Source organism: Balaenoptera physalus, assembly GCF_965194825.1.
Source record: "Balaenoptera physalus genome assembly, chromosome: 3".
NCBI lineage: Eukaryota > Metazoa > Chordata > Mammalia > Artiodactyla > Balaenopteridae > Balaenoptera > Balaenoptera physalus.
This window is the reverse complement of record NC_138890.1, coordinates 126111937-126132132: the sequence shown is the minus strand read 5'-3', so window position 1 is coordinate 126132132 and position 20196 is coordinate 126111937. Positions and strand designations below refer to the sequence as shown.

Genomic DNA, 20196 nt, shown 5'->3' with positions numbered 1-20196 from the left:
TTTGAATTACCTTAATTCATGGAGTTTAAGGTAATAGCCTTTTACATGTATAAAAGCTCCTACTAACTCAAGGTACTTTTCATAAAATACTGATAAATCACTGTTCCACCAAAAAAGCATATAAGGCATATTTGCATATGAGAAAATTAATTTCAGTTTGTCCTTTTAAAAAGTTTTTGAAGTAACATTTTAAGAATGTTTGTAAGTTCATACTGTATGTATTTTTGAATTGTTCTTTTTTAAAACACTATAACTGTTGAAGTTTAGTATAGATGAACACCTGGCACCTAAACCAGGTTAAAACAAAATGCAAACAATTAAAAAGCAATAAAGCTATAAATCTGATATGGAAATAGATTATGCCAAAGGGATTTACCTCATCTGGGCTCTTTAAGGTTGAATAACTCCCGGTTTCTAGGCAGAGCAATTGCCTAGCCTTAGTATATTATTGCATGCTACAGCATTCTTTTTCTGCTTCACGTTAGTCAAGTTCTGCTTAAGGTAACTTTTTTTCATTGTTGTTAGAGTTCCATTTTCGATTCTTTTGACAGAAAGAAATTCATGTATAGAGCTATGATACCTTGAACTAGAAGGGGTACTTAAGTATATGCTGTTTGCCAAATCTAAAGCATTACATACCTATTAAATCTTAAAGAGGAAAAAATAATAGATGGCTAGAGAGATAGATTGATAGAACAGAATACAGAGCCCAGAAATAGACTCACACAAATACAGTCAACTGATTTCTGACAAAAGTGCAAAGACAATTTGATTGAGAAATGCTAGTCTTTTCAACAAATGGTACTAGAATAGAGTTCTATGTGCCCCAGAAATGAACCTTGACACATACCTCACATTTAAATAAAAATTAACTCAAAATGAATCAAAGATCTAAATGTAAAACTTCTAAGCTTCTAAAAGAAACCATAGGAGAAAAATCCATATGAACTTGGGTTTGATAATGAGTTTTTAGACACAAAAAGCATGAAGTACACTGACAGATTTAAAAACTTTGGCTCTGCAGAAAATACTGTTAAGGGGATGAAAAGACAAGCCACAGACTGGGAAGCAATATTTGCAAATCACATATCTGATAAAAGACTTGTATCCAGAATATATAAAGAACTCTTAAAACTCAACAATAAGAAAGCAAACAAAGCAAGTTAAGAAACGGACAAAAGATCTGAACAGATTTCACCAAAGACGTATGAGGCAACAATATATGAAAATATGCTATATGTATATCCTTGGTGAGATAGACAACTATTATAAGCAAAAAAGTATTTAAAATTTTCTCTGTATTGTTACTTCACATTTTAGTATATAGTGAATAAGGAGCTAGAAGAAAACAAAGATTACAGCTTATTTGTTTTTAAATCTGGAACTTTAATTAATTACTTCTACTGACAGGGAACCTAGAGCTTAGATTCTAATGCTGGCTCTTATTTTTGTATTTTACACAAAATGTTGAAGTTGTCCACCTAACCACTAGAGCAGAGTGGTATTGCGAAGAGAGCAGGGGAAGAATGGTGAAGCTAGAGAGCTTTCCAATCTTCCCTCAATTGTATTTGCAAAATTTAACTTACTCAGAACTACTCTCCAAGTAACGGACAATCTAGGATTTAAACACAGATATGTTTGACTCAACTGCCATATGATACCTCCCCTGAGATGAGGCACAAAGAATGAGCTATTAGAATGGTGGACCAAGGATGCAAATGTTCATGCAAGGGGATAGGTGAGAGTTTGATATCCTGATAACTGTGGGAACTTGAGTAAACATGGATGCACATCTGCATGAATTAATGGTACAGAGTATTAGAGAAGTAGACTAGGGCCAGATCAAGATGGGCTAGGTATGGCACATTGAGAAACCGGACTCTCCTTTAGATGGTGGAGAACAATATAAAGTAAAATTGGAAAGGGTTTATTTGGATCAGGTTTTTGTCTCAGAAGGATCACTGTGTTAGTAATATGGAAAATAAACTGGAGAGAGCCAAATTAGAGGTTGAGGAAACTGACCAGGAGACTGCTTTACTAGTCCAAGTCCAGATAAGATACGAAAGCCTGAACTAAGACAATGTTCTGTTTGCGAGGTAATTTGCATTCAGTAAACATTTTTTCAAACATCTACAGTATGCATGTGGCAGACATAAAGATAAAGAACGATACTCCCTTGCCACAAAAAAGCTTTCAGCTGAGGCAGATATATAGCCATGAACTACAGAACAGGATGAACTCAATATGAAACAGAGGTTCAGAGAAAGTACAGTAGCTTCATGGAGGAGGGAGAGATTAATTTTGACTTTAGGGATCAGGAAGTCTGCATGTATGCAAAGTAGATAGCATTAATACCAGTCCCTGAAGAAGGGCTAGAGTTTGAATAAGAGGAAATGGGTGGGAAAGGGTATTTCCAGTAGAGGAAACTGAGAAAAGTACAGAGTATATTTGAGGAACAATCTGTTGTGACTAGAGGAGAGGATATAGTTGGAAATAAAGCTGGAAAGATAGTTTGGGACCAGATCCTGAGGTACCTTCCAGGATAGTAAAGTAGAAATATAACTCATTTTGCTTGATTTTTGTGTTAATTCAAGTGCACAAATAAACATAGATCAACCTCTTTTCTTCAACTAGAGTAAATCAGTTTGAAAGATTCAAGGTTGGGTGAATATTGGATTTCTACATTTTTGGAAAGGAGCAGTACGGGTAGGAGGGTTTGGTGAGATTACTATAGCAGGTAGTTATGTTTATTTTACTTTTTATCATTTGAAAATGAATGCCTGTAGTTAATGAGGTGGTAGTTTAAGGAGAGAAATGAATCTACCTAATGGCAAGATAAAAACAAATTTATCTCTAGTACTATGCTAAAAATTTTATTTGTATAATTCAAGTTACTTAAATTTAATGACAACTGTGATCTATAAAGACTGAGTGTGATCCCAGCATTGTTTACTCTAAATAAGATATGAACAAGTCAACATTTCTGAATCTGTTTCCTCATCTGTAAAATGTGATTAATACCTGTCCTCCCTATCTCAATAGGATTGTGGTCAGATCAAATGAAATAATGCATGTGAGACAACCTTTAAAACATGATGCCATTGATGGCCCATGATTATAGAGTTTAAAGTGCCTTTGCTACCTCACAATCCAACCCTCTCTTTAACAACCATAGGGCGGCTCACATTCTGGTACTCCTTCCAACCATGGCATATTTTAAAATAAAATGAAAAATTAATTTGTCAGGTAATTGACAATAATTATTAAGCATATATGGCAACCACAGTAGTATTTAAGGGGATGTATGTATCTAAGGGGTATGACACCAACAAAGTAGAAGAGATGAACCCAAAACATGGGAACAAGGTAGAGAGACAAGCCAAGCCTACCTAGAAAGAAAATGAATCACTGCTGTTCTTCGTAAACATCTGGTTATCTGACCTCCCACATCCCTCTGTTAGCTACAGAGAATGTACTCTGTCTGCATCAGATGCGATTAATGCCTAAATCATGCTCTGTAAACCATGAGCACATGAAATTACTTAAGAAAGTAATACATTAAAAAGTACCAAATGGCGTAGACAGACTGAGTACTCTAAATACATAGGAAATCTCAAGTAAAATATTGTTAAGTCAGATGAGGTTAATTAGTTTTCCTGAAGGTGTGTTTTAAGGCAGGTTTATATTGCCAGCAGCCAGAACCTAAACTGGAGTAAGTAGATTGTAGGAGTAACTTTGCTAGTAAAAGAAATCTTTTTCTAAGATAATGCATTTTACTGAAATTGTTAATTACTATTTTTTCTTTCATTTGTTTCATTTTGAATGTTTATAAAAAATGGAAGTATTATTTTTGAGAACATCCTGTTTATAATAAAAACTTAATGACAGCTTCATAAAACAAAAATAGCATGTGTCTACAAATGTGATTATGGGCATGTTCACTTAAGGAAACAAATTTACAAGATAAAATTCTAACTTTAGCTAGTGTATGCAACTGTTTTATTTTAGGATGATAAATGTCCGTGCTGAAAATTCAACGATGACATTTATTGCTTAGGAAAACATGTTGCTTTATTTTTTCCTTCTATGTGATTTTTTAATACAGCACTTACAGAAACACTTCAAATCTTACTAAACAACACAAACATAAAATGTCACTTTTTTTTTAAAGCAGTAATTTAATTTTTATTTAAATTCTTATGATCCTTTATTTTTTACACCATATTTTCTTTGTTTAACCTAGTTATAGATCCTCATTTGAGCTTGGGAATTGGTGGGCTCAGTAAAATCCTTGCATATGTCTTTTTTTTTTAATCATTTTATTTATTTATTTATTTATTTTTTAACATCTTTATTGGAGTTTAATTGCTTTACAATGGTGTGTTAGTTTCTGCTTTATAACAAAGTGAATCAGTTATACATATGTTCCCATATCTCTTCCCTCTTGCGTCTCCCTCCCTCCCACCCTTCCTATCCCACCCCTCTAGGTGATCACAGAGCACCGAGCTGATCTCCCTGTGCTATGCGGCTGCTTCCCAGTAGCTATCTATTTTACATTTGGTAGTGTATATATGTCCATGCCACTCTCTCACTTTGTCACAGCTTAAGAGCTGTGACATGTCACTTTTTAAAATGAAGTATTGGTAATAAACTTTTTCTGTCTACTCTTAACATTGAGGTTCTCCTTGAATATTTATAATATTAGTACTTTAGTATGCCAAGAGTTTTAAGATACAGCTTAAGAGTTTTAAGATGTGGCTTTTAAAGTTTGTTTTTATATACATTAGACTCATTTATGAAGGGAGTATTTTTATGGAGTGGCATTACTTGGGTTTGTGCATTTGACAACATAGCAAATGAGTGATAAGCAGGGCTGCTGAAGACAGTTGTGCCCATTGTAACCTGAAAAGGGGGGCTCAGCCATGGAGTGTGAGCATGGGCTGAAATCTAGCTAGAGCTCCACTCAAAGCCTTGTGTACTGGTGAGGGGCCACATCAGCCCCAAGAAATTGGGTGCCTTTTTCTAATCTTTCAGCTGAGAAAAGGTGTTTATTTCCTAGTGGGTTTCCCAGAGGGAATTCACATACAGGTGCTTTATGTGCTGGCCTGTGGATAAATTTAAGAAGTGAAAGAAAATAAGCAGATAGGTATGGTGATATGTTTTCCGAATGGTTACTGCAGGGTAGTGGCCTAGATGTGGCAGATTTTTAATGATATGTAAGGCAACTGGGAGACAGTATATTGCAGTGGGAAGAGCTCTGGGAAGGGGTCTTGGAAACCAGCATGCTAGTCCTTGCACAACTTTTTCCCAGCTGTTTCACCTTGGGTATTCTTTTCTTGAAAACGAAGGGATTGAACTGCCTTCTACCTTCAAGGGTACATCCAGCTTTCAACTTCTATGAACATTGTATCTGGAGCATGGTAAGCAAGGAGAAGTTGGAGCTGAGAATTTTCCAAATTGGCACAACATATGTCATTAAAAGTCTTTGAGATATCTATTTACATGATCTATAATATATAATAGTCTTGAAATCAAGTAGTCCTCCAGCTTCCTTCTCTCTACTTACTTTCTATTTAATCTCCTCATTCTTCTCTTCTCCTTTTTCTTCTTCTTTTCTGTTCTTTGTTATTGTTTTGTTTTTTTAGCTTCTTATTCTGGAAGCTTAGATAGTTGATTTTGGAATTTCTTTTCTAATGTAAGCACTTAAAGCTCTAAATTTCCCTCTAACCACTGCTTTATCTTCATCTTACCAATTTTAACATGTTATGACAGTCAGTTTCATCAGCTATCAACTTGGCTAGGCTATAGACCCTAGATGTTTATTCAAACAGTAATATTGGTGTTGCTGTGAAGGTATTCTTTTGAATTTTATTTTATTTTTTTATACAGCAGGTTCTTATTAGTTATCTATTTTATACATATTAGTGTATATATGTCAATCCCAATCTCCCAACTCATCACACCACCACCACCACCCCCCGCTTTCCCACCTTGGTGTCCATACGTTTGTTCTCTACATCTGTGTCTCTATTTCTGCCTTGCAAACTGGTTCATCTGTACCATTTTTCTGGATTCCACATAGATGCGATAATATACGGTATTTGTTTTTGTCTTTCTGACTTACTTCACTCGGTATGACAGTCTCTAGGTCCATCCACATCTCTACAAATGACCCAATTTCGTTCCTTTTTATTGCTGAGTAATATTCCATGGTATATATGTACCATATCTTCTTTATCGATTCATCTGTCAATGGACATTTAGGTTGCTTCCATGACCTGTAAATAGTGCTGCAATGAACATTGGGGTGCATGTGTCTTTTTGAATTATGGTTTTCTCTGGGTTTATGCCCAGTAGTGGGATTGCTGGGTCATATGGTAATCTATTTTTAGTTTTTAAAGGAACCTCTCCATCTGTTCTCCATAGTGGCTGTATCAATTTACATTCCCACCAACAGTGCAAGAGGGTTCCCTTTTCTCCACACCCTCTCCAGCATTTATTGTTTGTAGATTTTGTGATGATGCCCATTCTAACCAGTGTGAGGTAATACCTCATTGTAGTTTTGGTTTGCATTTCTCTAATAATTAGTGATGTTGAGCAGCTTTTCATGTGCCTCTTGGCCCTCTGTATGTCTTCTTTGGAGAAATGTCTATTTAGGTCTTCTGCCCATTTTTTGATTGCATTGTTTGTTTTTTTGATATTGAGCTACATGATCTGTTTTTATATTTTGGAGATTAATCCTTTCTCTGTTGATTCATTTGCAAATATTTTCTCCCATTCTAAGGGTTGTCTTTTCGTCTTGTTTATAGCTTCCTTTGCTGTGCAAAAGCTTTTAACTTTCATTAGGTCCCATGTGTTTATTTTTGTTTTTATTTCCATATCACTAGGAGGTGGGTCAAAAAAGATCTTGCTGTGATTTATGTCAAAGAGTGTTCTTCCTACGTTTTCCTCTGAGTTTTATAGTGTCCGGTCTTACATTTAGGTCTCTACTCCATTTTGAGTTTGTTTTTGTGTATGGTGTTAGGGAGTGTTCTAATTTCATTCTTTTACATGTAGCTGTTCAGTTTTCCCAGAACCACTTATTGAAGAGACTGTCTTTTCTCCATTGTATATCCTTGCCTCCTTTGTCATAGATTAGTTGACCATAGGTGCGTAGGTTTATCTCTGGGCTTTCTATCCTGTTCCATTGATCTCTGTTTCTGTTTTTGTGCCAGTACCATATTGTCTTGATTACTGTAGCTCTGTAATATAGTCTGAAGTCAGGGAGTCTGATTCCTCCAGCTCCTTTTTTTTTTTTTCTCTCTCTCAAGACTGCTTTGGCGATTCGGGGTCTTTTGTGTCTCCATACAAATTTTAAGATTTTTTTGTTCTAGTTCTGTAAAAATTGCCATTGGTAATTTGATAAGGATTGCATTGAATCTGTAGATTGTTTTGGGTAGTATAGTCATTTTCACAATATTGATTCTTCCAATCCAAGAACATGGTATATCTCTCCATCTGTTTGTGTCATCTTTGATTTCTTTCATCAGTGTCTTATAGTTTTCTGAGTACAGGTCTTTTACCTCCTTAGGTAGGTTTATTCCTAGGTATTGTATTCTTTTTGTTGCAGTGGTGAATGGGATTGTTTCCTTAATTTCTCTTTTTGATCTTTCGTTGTTAGTTTATAGGAATGCAAGAGATTTCTGTGCATTAATTTTGTATCCTGCGACCTTACTAAATTCATTGTTTAGCTCTAGCAGGTTGCTGGTGGCATCTTTAGGATTATCTATGTATGGTATCATGTCATCTGCAAACAGTAACAGTTTTACTTCTTCTTTTCCAATTTGTATTTCTTTTTCTTCTCTGATTGCCGTGGCAGGACTTCCAAAACTATGTTGAGTAATAGTGGCGAGAGTGGACATCCTTGTCTTGTTCCTGATCTTAGAGGAAATGCTTTCAGTTTTCCACCATTAAGAAGGATGTTTGCTGTGGGTTTGTCGTATATGGCCTTTATTATGTTGAGGTAGGGTCCCTCTATGCCCACTTTCTGGAGAGTTTTTATCATAAATGGGTGTTGAACTTTGTCAAAAGCTTTTGCTGCATCTATTGAGATGATCATATGGTTTTTCTCCTTCAATTTGTTAATACGGTGTATCACATTGATTGATTTGCATATATTGAAGAATCCTTGCATCCCTGGGGTAAATCCCACTTGATCGTGGTGTATGATCCTTTTAATGTGTTGTTGGATGCTGTTTGCTGTTTTGTTGAGGATTTTTGCCTCTATGTTCATCAGTGGTATTGGTCTGTAATTTTCTCTCTTTATAGTATCTTTGTCTTGTTTTGGTGTCAGGGTGATGGTGGCCTCGTAGAATGAGTTGGGGAGTGTTCCTTTCTCTGCAATTTTTTGGAAGAGTTTGAGAAGGATGGGTGTTAGCTCTTCTCTAAACGTTTGATAGAATTCACCTGTGAAGCCGTCTGGTCCTGGACTTTTGTTTGTTGGAAGATTTTTAATCACAGTTTCAATTTCATTACTTGTGATTGGTCTGTTCATATTTTCTATTTCTTCCTGGTTCAGCCTTGGAAGGTTATACCTTTCTAAGAATTTGTCCATTTCTTCCAGGTGTCCATTTTATTGGCATACAATTGCTTGTAGTAGTCTCTTAGGATGCTTTGTATTTCTTCCATGTCCGTTGTAACTTCTTCTTTTTCATTTCTAATTTTATTGATTTGAGTCCTCTCCCTCATTTTCTTGATGAGTCTGGCTAATGGTTTATCAATTTTGTTTATCTTCTCATTGAACCAGCCTTTAGTTTTATTGATCTTTGCTACCATTTTCTTTGTTTCTGTTTCATTTATTTCCATCTGATCTTTATGATTTCCTTCTACTAACTTTGGGTTTTGTTTGTTCTTCTTTCTCTAGTTCCTTTAGGTGTAAGGTTAGATTGTTTATTTGAGATTTTTCTTGTTTCTTGAGATAGGATTGTATTGCTATAAACTTCCCTCTTAGAACTGCTTTTGCTGCATCCCATAGGTTTTGGATCATCCTGTTTTCATTGTCATTTGTCTCTAGGTATCTTTTTATTTCCTCCTTGATTTCTTCAGTGATCTCCTAGTTATTTAGTAACATATTGTTTAGCCTCCATATGTTTGTGTTTTTTATGTTTTTTTCCCTGTTATTTATTTCTAATCTCATAGTGTTGTGGTCGGAAAAGATGCTTGGTATGATTTCAATTTTCTTAAATTTACTGAGGCTTGATTTGTGACCCAAGATGTGATCTGTCCTGGAGAATGTTCTGTGTGCACTTGAGAAGAAAGTGTAATCAGCTGCTTTTGGATGGAATGTCCTATAAGTATCAATTAAATCTATCTGGTCTATGGTGTCATTTAAAGCTTGTGTTTCCTTATTAATTTTCTGTCTGGATGATCTGTCCATTGGTGTAAGTGAGGTGTTAAAGTCCCACACTATTATTGTGCTACTGTCGATTTCCTCTTTTATAGCTGTTAGCAGTTGCCTTATGTATTGAGGTGCTCCTATGTTGGGTGCATATATATTTATAATTGTTATATCTTCTTCTTGGATTGATCCCTTGAACATTATGTAGTGTCCTTCCTTGTCTCTTGTAACATTCTTTATTTTTATGTCATTTTATCTGATATGAGGATTGCTACTCCAGCTTTCTTTTGATTTCCATTTTCATGGAATATCTTTTTCTATCCCCTTACTTTCAGTCTGTATGTGTCCCTAGGTCTGAAGTGGGTCTCTTGTAGACAGCATATATATGGGTCTTGTTTGTGTATCCATTCAGTGAGCCTGTGTCTTTTGGTTGGAGCATTTAATCCATTCACATTTAAGGTAATTATCGATATGTATGTTCCTATGACCATTTTCTTAATTGTCTTGGGTTGGTTTTGTAGGTCGTTTTCTTCTCTTGTGTTTCCCACTTAGAGAAGTTCCTTTAGCATTTGTTGTAGAGCTGGTTTGGTGGTGCTGAATTCTCATAGCTTTTGTTTGTCTGTAAAGCTTTTGGTTTCTTCATCAAATCTGAATGAGATCCTTGCTGGGTAGAGTAATCTTGGTTGTAGGTTCTTCCCTTTCATCACTTTAAATATATCGTGCCACTCCCTTCTGGCTTGTAGAATTTCTGCTGAGAAATCAGCTGTTAACCTTATGGGAGTTCCCTTGTATGTTATTTGTCATTTTTCCCTTGTTGCTTTTAATAATTTTTCTTTGTCTTTAATTTTTGTCAGTTTGATTACTATGTGCCTCAGTATGTTTCTCCTTGGGTTTATCCTGCCTGGAACTCTATGCACTTCCTGGACTTGGGTGGGTATTTCCTTTCCATTGTTTGGGACCTTTTTGACTATAATCTCTTCAAATATATTCTCAGGTCCTTTCTCTCTCTCTTCTCCTTCTGTGACCCCTATATAGGGAATGTTGGTGTGTTTAATGTTGTCCCAGAGGTCTCTTAGGTTGTCTTCATTTCTTTTCATTCTTTTTTCTTTATTCTGTTCCATGGCAGTGAATTCCACCATTTTGTCTTCCAGGTCACTTATCTGTTCTTCTGCCTTAGTTATTCTGCTATTGATTCCTTCTAGAGTATTTTTCATTTCAGTTATTGTATTGTTCATCTATCTCTGTTTGTTCTTTAATTCTTCTAGGTGTTTGTTCTTTAATTCTTCTAGGTCTTTGTGAAACATCTCTTGCATTTTCTACCATCTTTGCCTCTATTCTTTCTCCGAGGTCCTGGATCATCTTCACTATCATTATTCTGAATTCTTTTTCTGGAAGGTTGCCTATCTTTACTTCATTTAGTTGTTTTTCTGGATTTTATCTTGTTCATTCATCTGGTACATAGTCCTCTGCCTTTTTACTTTGTCTATCTTTCTGTGAATGTGGTTTTCATTCCACAGGATGCAGGATTGTAATTCCTCTTGCTTCTGCTTTCTTGAAGGTATTCTATAGATATGATTAAAGTCCATAATCAGTGACTTAAAGTAAAGGAGGTTATCCAAGATAATCTAGGGGTCTAATTCAATCAGTTGAAAGGCTGAGAAGCAGAGCTGAGGCCTCCCTGAAGAAGAAATTCTTTGAGTTCTGTTTCTCTGGTTAAACCTGGACTGATACAATTGTGTTTTCAATTTCATTCAGTTCTAATGCTTCTAATTTCCCTTGTGGCTTCTTTTTTGACCTGTGGGTCATTTAGAAGTGTGCTGTTTATTGTCCAAATATGTGGGAATTTTCCAGATATTTTTCTGTTACTAATGTCTAAATTGATTTCCTTGTGGTCAGAGGACATATTCTGTAAGATTACAGTTATTTACATGTATTAAGACTTGTTTTTTAGCCCAGGATATGGCTTATCTTGCTGCATGTTCCATGTGAACTTGAAACGAATATGTATCCTGCTGTGGTTTTTTGGAATGTTCTATAAATGACCCCAATATTTTTGATGGCACCTTAGACTTGCATTTTAATTTTTAAATTATACCTGTTAGCTTATAAATTTCTTTGACTGATCAGATTTTTGGAAATGATGCTATTTCTCAAAAACTAAAAGACTGAGTAGTAAGTTCTGACTTTCTACTTCATTAGTTATTTCATTTAATAAGTTAATAGTTATTTTAACTTTGTTTCTTACTACTTGATTATTTGCAGTAGGTCAAAATGTAAGACAACTGTTAGCTTCATGTCTTTCCCTTCAGTTTTATCTTGTATAATACTTTGAAATCTTTCTGTTTCCTCTTGATTATCCAAGAATAAATTTTCAGTTGGTAAATTTTCTTGGACTTGTCCTACTTAATTTTCTTCAGAACATTGTGTGTGTGTGTGTGTGTGTGTGTGTGTCTGTGTCTGTGTGTGTGTGGCAATTTTGTTCTCTCACCCTCAGAACAGAAAAAGTACGTGGAAATGAAAAATCAAATCAGTATATTCTTCTTTGGAGCAGGTTTTTCCCATCTTTAAGAAACCATTATTAGCCAGGGTTAAAATGGCCTTTTGAGTTTTCAGTATTTTTCTTTTAAACAAACTCAATGAAAGAGAATAGAAAGTCAAAAGAAAGCAAGTCTTTGGATCCTTTTCTTAACAGATTCCCAGTATTATTCCTTTCAATTGTGATTAATCTCCAATTCGTGTATATAAATTATAAATTTATGTAATGAGTGGGAAAATGGATTAGTTAACCTGTTTAAGCTTCAGTGAATTGAGAATACTGCTTAAATTTGAGACTTGGAAAGGGACTAAGAAGCCATCTGATCTAGAATCTCACCTTGCCCCAGAACTCATTTTACTGGAATTAACTCCATGTCATAAACTTTTATACCATGCTTGTGTGGGATTTGTTTTTCCATGTTGTTCCTTTTCCCATTACCACTAGCAATTAAAACTTGACTATAAAAAAGAGACTCATTTGTAGGAATCAAAATGCTGTTATAGTAGAAAGAGTATTGCTTTGTAGTCAGAAAAAGAGTATTGCTTTGTAGTCCAGACCCAGGTTGGAATACCAGTACTGCCATTATTTAGCTTAGTGTCTTTGGATGAATTATTTAATCTGTCTCAGCCTCAGTTTCTTTATTTTAAAATAGGAATAAAAATACCTATTTTACCAGATTGTTATATGATGAGATGAGTTGGTAAGGCATTCAGTAAATCAGCTGGTAGGCATTTAGTAAATCAGTTATTAAAATTACATCAGTCATAATATTTTCTTTTTGTTTTTAAGAAACTTTGTACTTAAAATGATATTCTCTAATATATTTTCAGAATCTTTCAAGTGATTCTTTCTGAATACTATTCATTTTACTATTTAGTTTCTTAATTTAAGAAAACATGAATAATGTTTAGTATGTTTTTTTTAAATAGCTAGGATGAGTCATTTATACTACTTTTGTTTTCCTACTAAGTAGCATATAATCTCCTGTCTCACTTAATCTTTCTATGCCAAATGTTCACAGCACCTAAATAGAGTTATGTAAGTTTAAAGCTGGAAGATCCATACCAACTGTCATTCTGTTTCCTCATTTAACAGATAAAACTAGGTGGTCTCACTGAGTTTGAATGTGAATCTGACGTACTTTTTCATGTACTTCCCTCCGAAAGCTTCTAAACAACTCACCAGTCTACAGCAACATGTTAAATTCTGGAAGCAGCTATTAAGTTCACATTATTTTTCCTCCACTCACTAAATAGTTATTAAAAAGGGTACAAGCAAGCAAAAGGCCAGGAAGCCACCTAAAGAACTAGTCACAGCTTCTACCAATGGCCATCTGGTATATGATAAATATTCAGCCATTGTTAAAGAATGAGTGAATATTGAATCTATGATTATGCAAATGATAATCCCAGTGATTGTGCAAAATAAAAGTGTGATTTTCAGTATTTTTATGTTTATTTAATATAAATTTGATTAGAAAAGAATAATTAAGCTGTTAATATGACTTATAAAATGATTTTTCTTGATTTGGGTTTTCTAAAAAGTTGCCTCACCTTTTACCTTTTATGACTCATATGTTTCATTCTTTTTTTGTTAGGTTATTTGTTGGGTCCAGGAAATTCAGTCAGTTTCCAATTTTAGAATTATTGGCTCAACATCAGGGTGCTTACTGACTCATAAATGGATCATATTTGCAATTTTATTTGTGTTTTATTTAGAATTGAAGAAAATTTTCCTATAGAAACAGGTTGTAACTTATAATTGGTTTTCCTCAATTTGTGAAATTTGGGATGTATTGGAATGCCACTAGGATCAAGAGATAAATATGTAACTTTATTTGTATACATATACAAAAGAGTGTGTATGTGTAAAAATCTATGAAATGCCATTAGAACTACACATAAGGCCCACATACATGATTGCTGAAGATACCCTGACAATAATTTCAATGGCAGGTCTGAGGAAGGAGAATCATTTTAATCAGTTTATTCATCTATTTTTTATTTACATCTATTGAGCATCTGCTGTGTGTTTAGGGCATATTTTAAGAAGCTTATATCTCAGCTGGATCTTCAAAGATGGATAGGATTTGAACATGTGGTATATTACATTGTTTTGCTTGTATAAGTGTTTGCCTTACATTGTGAATAAGGCCTGTTTGTGAATCACACATTTAATTTTGTGTTCTTCAGATATTCAAGAGTGCTCACATAGGTTTGCTGGTCATTTGACCCTCATAGCTTTCTAAGCTACTATTACTACGTTCTGCTTAGTCAGAATACTACTTTTTTTTAATGCTTAACAATAGTTTCTTGAGTTATAGAATTATAATTGCCAAGATTATCTTCATGTTTGTGGTCAGTACATTTTCTTCCCAGAAGGCAAGTAGAGAATCCTACTTCACAAGCAAAACAAAGCTCCAGAAGTTTAGTAGTGAATATAGAAGCAGCCAAGAGCTATTGTTTTCCCTCCATCCCCCGACGTGTGCATGGACACACACACACTCACATGTATAGAAGAGTGATAGTATAGCTTTGTGCAGCAGTTCTCAACTTTTTGGTCTCAGAATCCTTTATATGCTTAAAAAATTATTGAGGACCCCAAAGAGCTTTTGTTTTGGGGGGGGGGTGTATCTATCAGTATTTACCTTACTAGAAATTAATACAGAGAAATTTTTTAAAATATTTATTAATATAAATTTAAAATAGCAATAATAAACTTCATTATATTTTAACATAAATAACACATATATTAGAAAAAAATAACCTTTTTCCCTAAATAAAAACCATTTAGTTAGAAAAGTGGAATTGTTTTACATTTTTGCAAATCTGTTTAATGACTGGCTCAATAGAAGGCAGTTGGATTCCCATATCTGCTTCTTCATTCAGTCTGTTGCATGTACTGTGTTGTTTTGTTTAAATTATAGGAGGAAAATATTTCTTACACAGATATGTACTTTGAGGAGAGATGAGTATTTAATAGCCTTTTCAGTTAATTATGGTTATTCTTCTTTGATAATACACCAAGACTCAACAAGTACTAATTTCTTACAGGTTAAATGCAATATGAAACCAATAAGCCCTTCATAATCTGTTATACATTAAAATACATTGGTTTTTCTTGTACTTTATATGGATCTTTTACCCATGCATGATTTTGTAATATTATGCATTGGCTATTAGGAAAGTATTGATCCACTAAGTTACGCAGATCTACGAAATGTTGATACAGTTTGGCATACAATTAAAACAGGAATCACATTCATCAATATCATCACTGATCACCAGAGTCTCCCAGAGTAGTCGTAGTGTGGTTCTGAGTTTTCTAAAATTCAGTTTCTTTTCCTTGAAAGCTCATATTTTATCATTGTCAACAAATTTGTCATTTTCAATCATTATCCTTGAAGTGAGAAGATTACTTTTTTCCCAGATCGGAATAACCAGTTTGTCAGTTGTTCGTTCAAATAAAAGTGGTGTATTATAAAAACCAAACAAACAAAAAAACACCTGACTGTTTTAGCTCACCATTCAAATGATTGCACGTCATTTGTTGTTTTTCCTCAAAACAACTCTACTTCTTTATGTAGTGAAAGTGCTTTATACATACTTCAGTTTCATCACATAAAATTTTGTGCTCAAGGGTTGGAGTTTCATAAAAGTAATAATTTTTACTGTTTCATCAAGGATATTCATAAGTGGAACTGGTTTAAAAATTTTTTTCTTTACTGTGAGTGCCCGGCAGTGAAAAGTACAATGACTTCTAGCACAGTGTGCTGCCACTGCCTTGATTCATGTTACGGTTCCAGCAGTTTTACCTATAGTTGCTTTTGTACCATCAGTGCAAATGTCAAAACATTGAAAACAGAAAAATCACATCTTAATATTATTACTAAAATAGTTTTGAGGTTGTGGACTCTTTTGAAATGGGTTTTCCAGGGTTTACGAACCATACTTTGACAACTGCTTATGTAGTTCTACCTAGCTATGAGATCTAGAGATCTAGAGCAAGTAATTACCTCAGCTTTATTTGTAAAGTGAGCTTATAATAGTACTGTATCATAGGATTTGTGGGAGGGTATAAGTTAATATATATAAAGCTCTTAGAACACTACCTGGCATAGAGTAAGCCTATGTGTTTTCAAATTATTATTTTGTATTATACAGATTTATGTATGTATTCCTTTAATTCTGGATATTTGGAAACTCCAGGTTCATCTCACTGCTTTCAAATCAGCTCATACTTAAACCAAACCAAATAGATGACACACTTTAGTTCTGAAGATGCTCAGAGACAGTTCTTTGTATATTTTGTTTACACTACTTCAGTTTGAAGAGTATACTCTGAATTCCTCCAATAGCAGTAATGGAGGAGTAAATGCTTCCATCTATGTGCTATAAGTGGATTTTCTTATTTATCAGTTGATCAATGTGTGCTTTTGAGATGATTCCTTCTGCAATTTAAGTGGCCTTAAGAGGTATTTTCAGTAGTGTTAAAGGGGTTGGTGAGTTGTTTTGGCCTTCAGTGTTAAATGATAGCACAACTTGGCTAGTCCTGAAGTTAAACAACCATTTGTATTGCTTTCTGTAGGCTTTTGCTTTCAGTTCATACGTTCTTCGCAACTTGGATATATTTGAGAGTTGTTAGCTCTGTGACAACCTCAGAGTCTTGATTCTTTCTTTCCTATGGCCTTCACCCAGAGCTTTGTACTAAGAGGCTAATTATCATCTTTGCCACACAGTGTAGGAGGAAAATGTTGAGTCTCTGAATATAGTCAAAATTAGTCTTTGCTTAATTTAAATTCATCATTTATCCAGAATACACAAGGTATTGTTTGCTTATCTTTTTTGAATATATTTGCCATAACTTCTGATTGAATATAAAATTAGCTTAACAATATTTCTGAGGCCAACAGGAGCCTTTATGCTATTGATCAATCACATCAAATGAAATTATTCTATTAGAATAGTAAATAACAATTATGTGAATTTGTTTAGTATCACTAAACATGAGATGGGGGAAAATCAACTGAATTTTTTTTTTTTGGAAGCAACCTCAAAATTTGCTGCTTGCCTTTTTTAAAGGAAGTCATGTTGTATCATTAATATTCAAATTCTAAAGAAAGTAAAACCAAATTATTTCTTTGAAAAATTTCAACATTTATTGAATTACATCTGTTTGCATAAAAGGGTAATAAGTACAGTTTTCTTCTGTCATCTTTGTAACCAGAAACAAACCTCTGTTCTTTTCTTATTCGAACTTTAAATGAACTCTTCTATAAAGCTCTATTATGTTTCCTCGTACTATCTCACTATTCTTCTACACATCAAAACACAAAAGGAACTTTTTTTTTTTTAACCAAGGGGACTTTGATGTAATTTGCTAGGACCCTACAAAAGGTCTGGAATAATTTTATATTTTGTTTTAACCTCATGTTTATAATTTGGTTTTTGGAGTTCTATGAAACGCCTTTCACTCTAAGTTAGACTAGATGATAATCACTCTTCTCAGTCTGGCCAAAAGGTAATGCTCAGTACAGTGACACATTCAAAAGGAAAGTGGAGAGATTTCCAGGCATTTATATCTTAACTTTATTTTTACTGATGTATGTCCTTTCTTGTATTTTCTGCTGTTTGCTTTGATTGAAATTAAAGTTTCTTTTTAAACTCCAAGGACACATATGTATACCTAGGGTCTAAAAGTTTCCCATTCATATGCTTATACTATGCTGTTTCTTCAAGACTTGTGTACACCTAAGCTCTTAATCCTTTCCCCTGAGCCATCTCCAAAAGCAGGCTTCATATTTGGTGAAGCAAGAATTGTTTCTAAAGATTGTCCTTGGATTCAGTTGTAGAACAGGAAAAGAATTTGCAATTCTGGGAGTTCCCCTGGCTCCCCCTGCCAAAACAACTGAAGGTTTCTGGAGCCTGCATATGTCCCCCTCTAAACAGTACAGAGACACTCTTTTAAAATCTGAACTAACAAAACAGAAATGGAGAACATTATAATAAATGTGCATGGTTTTTAGATTTACAAGTAATTTTATTTATTTTGATAAATAAAAAGCTACTCTTTCAGGCACATAAATAGTAGAATGAAGAAACTTTTCTAACAATAGGGTATTTCCACTCAACTTCAGTATGTATTAACATTGTGTCTTTAAATAGTAATCATCTTCCAATATTATAGTTGGAAAATTTACTTTTCAAAAAGTTACTATATAAATGAATGATAATTTTCTACGTAAAGTAAAAGTCTAAATCACATTTTTAGAGGATTATAGGCTAAATCTGTGTTCTTCCTTCCCATTACATGCCTGTCTATAAAGCAGATGTAATCCTGGCTATGGATATCTTATGCATTCAGACTCTCTAGATTGCTGAATGTTTGGCAAAGATAATTATATGCTTTGGCTTGGGATTTGGAAACAGCAAACTTTTCCACTTTCCATTATGTAAATTAGCAGTGGAAATAGCTGTATATTTCTCTATGATGTTATCTTGCTAAATATAGGTAATGTGGATTCATTTCTATTAGAAGGAATAGTTTGCCACGAATTGATGGTTAAATTTTTGGTATAACTTAGATTTTATATTAATATTTTTCATTGTATGGAAGACCCAGTGTCTTTCAGTAGTTTATTTTTTCTTTTAAACGTCTATGGAATTATAGCCTCTAGCAAAATTAATCAGACTTCTCTGCTGATTTGTTTTATAGGATATCTTCATATTATTTATTTATTTATTTATTGAAGTATAGTTGATTTATAATATTATATTAGTTTCAAGTATACAGCATAGTGATTCAGTATTTTTGTAGGTTATATTCCATTATAGGTTATTACAAGATAATGACTATAATTCCCTGTGCTATACAGTATATCCTGTTGCTTTTTTTTTAGAGACCACTGTATTCTTGCCTAAGGAGAAAAGACTTGTTTTGTCCTGATATATGTTGCTTCTATATCTCTTGTTTCTTTGTGAGCCTGTCTTAATTCTTGGTACTGTTGAAATGTGGGCAATCAAACCCAAGCAAAAATTTAAAACTTGCCAGCTTAATTTTGATGATAGATAAAATAGACAGACAGAAATTACTTCATTATTTTCTTCTTGAATTAAGCAAACTAGTTTATAAATTATATCCTCCATCCCGTTTAACAGATATTTGAGTACTATATTCAAATTAATTATTTAATTATCACATTTAAGGTATTCGACTGAGAGTATATTCTTCTTATCAATTTACAATAATTGAATCTGGTGAACCTTCAGCTAATGGCTTACAATGAAGTTGGAATATTGCTGAGGTACCACTTTGTTTCAAAATGTTTTTAAGTCCTCCACTTTTGAAGTAATCTAATGTTCCTTGGTGGTTCTTGCAGACAATGGACAGGAAAGAGAAAAGAGGTGAATCTGAAACAGTGAGGCACAAATAGCACAGATTGTTTGCTGTGGCTTTGCAGTGCATTGTGTGATGTGTTCTATGTTTTTACTTTCATTCAATTGCTAATCAAGAGTTTCCTCTGTGAAGATGTTTTTGCTATTCTTGGAACCACACTGAGTTTTCCCTTTAATAATAATACTGTTTGCTGTGGTCCCAGACATGTGACCTTTAAAAAAAAAAAAAAAAGACAAATCATTTTCTTACTTTTAGTGTGTGGTTAGGAGTGAGTTGGCCCATTCACATCAAGCCTAATTTGATGTGAGTTAGTACTAACCTTTGACAAAATCCATGGTTTAAAATTTAGACTAGAAAGAGACAATAAATCTTACTGTTTAAATCACCCAAAAGGGTAGCAGTACTGTTTGTAATGTTTCTCCAGTCTTCGTTCCTAAATCTGTTACTCTGTGATGTAAAGCTTTGGTTGCTTTTCAGTACTTTTAAATTTGTTTGCAGAAGGTGGAGCCCAGAAAATGTGCCCATCATTGAATGCTCTAAGTTTAGCTGAGGAAAAGCAAGGCTGCTGTAATATTCGTATTCTAAAAAAGTTGTATTTATCTGAGTTACAGGACTGGTTTACATAAATGAGAAACTAAGTTTTTCCATACACCAGGAAAAGTTTCAAAAGGATGGCTTTTGTACTTGCCACTTCATACCCACCAAATATTACAAACTAATACTCATGTCTGCAGTGGGCCATTTGTGGGTGTACGTAATTGTGGTTCTCAAGTCATTCAAGCTCAAGACTTTTCCAGGTACAAATGAGAAACCCTTGGAAAATTTGTCTCCCTCTGGACTTCTGGAATGAGGTTTCGCTTTTAAGATTTACAATTTTTGTAATTTAATT

At 34.1% G+C, this 20196-nt stretch overlaps 1 protein-coding gene and 1 long non-coding RNA gene across 4 annotated transcripts in view; both read left to right on the top strand.

Annotated features, from left to right (window-relative positions):
* Positions 1 to 20196, top strand: part of CWC27 (CWC27 spliceosome associated cyclophilin) — a 239368-nt gene that overhangs the window by 54584 nt on the left and 164588 nt on the right. The window lies entirely within an intron of this gene.
* Positions 1 to 20196, top strand: part of LOC309658618 — a 32643-nt gene extending 12447 nt beyond the window's left edge. Inside the window, exon 2 of the long non-coding RNA XR_014262325.1 lies at positions 1 to 20196. This exon is cut by the window's left edge and continues 10241 nt beyond it. This is a non-coding gene — a long non-coding RNA (uncharacterized lncRNA).